The sequence below is a fragment of the Elephas maximus genome, chromosome 10 (assembly GCF_024166365.1).
Source record: "Elephas maximus indicus isolate mEleMax1 chromosome 10, mEleMax1 primary haplotype, whole genome shotgun sequence".
NCBI classification, from domain to species: domain Eukaryota; kingdom Metazoa; phylum Chordata; class Mammalia; order Proboscidea; family Elephantidae; genus Elephas; species Elephas maximus.
Genome location: NC_064828.1, coordinates 95,268,234 through 95,271,136, shown reverse-complemented (window position 1 = coordinate 95,271,136; position 2,903 = coordinate 95,268,234). Strand labels below are relative to the sequence as shown.

The window sequence follows — 2,903 nt, the reverse complement described above, 5'->3', positions numbered from 1 at the left end:
AGCCTTTCATTTTCTTTCATAATTTAATTAAATTTAATGAACATTCCAATGGATTACTTTTAATATGAGTGATATTTATCATTTTATAACTTTCAATTTTCTATGCATTTCAAAAGACAAGTGCATTATGACATTAAATAGTCAAATAATTGCACACACTCTGCATGCAAAGATGTTAATATTGCCATAATCAAAAAGTTGGCAGACATCTCAAGCATGATATAATTTCAAATATTTGTCAACTGATGTATAAAAGCAGATTCAGTATGAGAAGGGCAGTTAAGGGGTGGCATTGAATAATGCATAAATGTTAAAGTCATTTATATTGAAGCCAAGTACCACCTGTGAATATAAAATAAATAAGAAAGCTTAAAACTTCACACATCTATTCACATCTTGTACAGTTAAGAATTTCCATCTCTTGTTTTATAAGCATTTGTATAGCTATGTCTATCTGTGGCCAAACGACTAATCAGTTCAATGAAAGAAGTCAATCAAGCTAGCAGTAGTATATGAAAACACATGAACAAACATTAAATAATACTAAAAATAAAGATGTATTAATGGTCTCAATTTTCAGCTGTTTGTGTTGGCAGTACCTAGATAAAGACTTGCTTTTTTTTAGATTGGACTATGTATAAGTGTCTAGCATTCTCTCACTGTCTGTCTTTCTCTCTCTTTATATATATATATATATATTTTTATATATATGTTCATATACATATATATATGCATAAAAACCCATACACATAAAAACCTATAGTTGTCAAGTCGATTCTGACTCATAGTGGCCCTATAGGACGCAGTAGAATTGCCCCATAGGATTTCCATGGAGCAGCTGGTGGATTCGAACTACCAGTCTTTTGGCTAGCAGCCAAACACTTAACCACTGCACAACCAGGGCTCCGTATACACAAATATATACACATATATAATAGCATATATTCTAAAAAATTTTCCGATACACCTACTCCTCATTTATCAATTATTTCGTTATCTGACTTTTCACATTTATGACAATAGTAAAAAACTATCCAACTATTATGTGCATTAATGACATACATCTGGCAGTAAGGAATGCCGAGATGCAAGAGTAATGCTGGCTATAATGGTTAAGGTTATTTGCCAACTCGGCTGGGACATGATTCTCAGTGGGTTGGCAATTATGTAATGATGTAATTTGGCAGTTATGTAACGATGTAGTCATCCTCCATTTTGTGATCTGATGTGGTGATCCTCCATTTTTGCATAATGCCAGTTTTTGCATAAAGACCTTATCTTTGGAACCTGATCCTGTCAATAAGATAGCAGTGGGTGTACATATATAAGTGATATAGATATGAAAAAAATGTAGAAGAAAAATTTTTAGAATGAAGACGGTAAAAAAACTTTGTCGTTATTGTTGTTAGGTGCCATTGAGTTGGTTCAGACTCATAGCGACCCTACTACGTACAACACAACAGAACACTGCCTGGTCCTGTGCCATCCTCACAATCGTTGTTATGCTTAATCCCATTGTTGTAGCCACTGTATCAATCCATTTCATTAAGGGTCTTCCTCTCTTTTGCTGACCCTGTACTCTCCAGACATGATGTCCTTCTACAGGTATTGGTCCCCCTGATAATATGTCCAAAGTATGTGAGATGGCTTTCCACACAACCCAGAGAAGGGTCCATGTGACATTGTCCTGGGTTACTGTCATAACTTAAAGGGGAAACTGTCACAATGTCTGGAGCCCTTGACATCCTACAGATGAAGGAGGAGAATGTCCTCTAATTCCTTGCAGCAGGAACCAACTTAGGTGGCATCAACCTTGACCTCCAAATGGAGCAGTACATCTACAAAAGGAAAAGTGATGGCAACTACATCTCATACCTGAAGAGGACCAGGGAGAAGCTTTTGTGGCAGCTCAGGCCATTGTTGCCATTGAAAACCCAACTGATTTCTCTGTTATATCCTCCAAGAATACTGGCCAGCAGGCTATGCTAAAGTTTTCTGTTGCCCCTGGCACCGCTCCTATTGCTGGGCACTTCACTCCTGGAACCTTCACTAACCAGATCCAGGCAGCCCTCTGAGAGCCACATCTTCTGGCGGTTACTGATCCTACAGCTGACCACCAGCCTCTCACAGAGGCATCTTACATGAACCTGCCCACCATTGCTCTGAGTAAGACAGATTCTCCTCTGAGCTGCTTGGACATTGCCATCCCATGCAACAACAAGAGAGCTCACTCAATGGCTCTGATGTGGTGGATGCTGGCCTGGGAAGTTCTGCGCATGTGTGGCACCATCTCCCAGGAGCACCCGTGGGAGGTCATGCCTGACCTCTACTTCTACAGGGATCTCGAATAAATTAAAAAGGAAAAGCAGGCTGCAGCTGAAAAGGCTGTAACCAAGGAAGAATTTCAGGGTGAATGGACTGCTCCCTTTCCTGAATTTACTGTTGCTCAGCCCGAGGTCATAAACTGATCCGAAGGTGTGCAGGTGCCTTCTGTGCCCAGTCAGCAGTTTCCTATTGAACAGTGGAGTGTTCAGCTTGGAACTGAAGACTGGTCTACAACGCTCCAACGCTCAGGCCACTGAGTAGGTAGAAACCACCACGGGGTGGTCTGAAACTGTTCTTCCACTCTCTCTTAGAGAACAGAAATAATGTTGATGGAAAATGAATACACATCTCTATTAAAAAAAAAAAAAGTATATGTGGAGAACTCTCGCCATCCTCTCTTCTAATGAGCATTCTGGCTCTACTTCTTCCAAGACAGATTGTTCACTCTTTTGGCAGTCTATGGTATATTCAGTATTCTTCTACAACACCATAACTCAAAGGCATCAATTTGTCTTCAGTCTTCCTTATTCGTTGTCCAAATTTCATAAGCATATGAGGCAATTTATAACACCATGCCT

General features: G+C 39.5%; 1 pseudogene; it reads left to right on the top strand.

Moving 5' to 3' along the window:
- Positions 1–1,725: 1,725 nt before the first annotated feature.
- On the top strand, positions 1,726–2,649 carry LOC126083707 (40S ribosomal protein SA-like; annotated as a pseudogene).
- Positions 2,650–2,903: the final 254 nt, after the last annotated feature.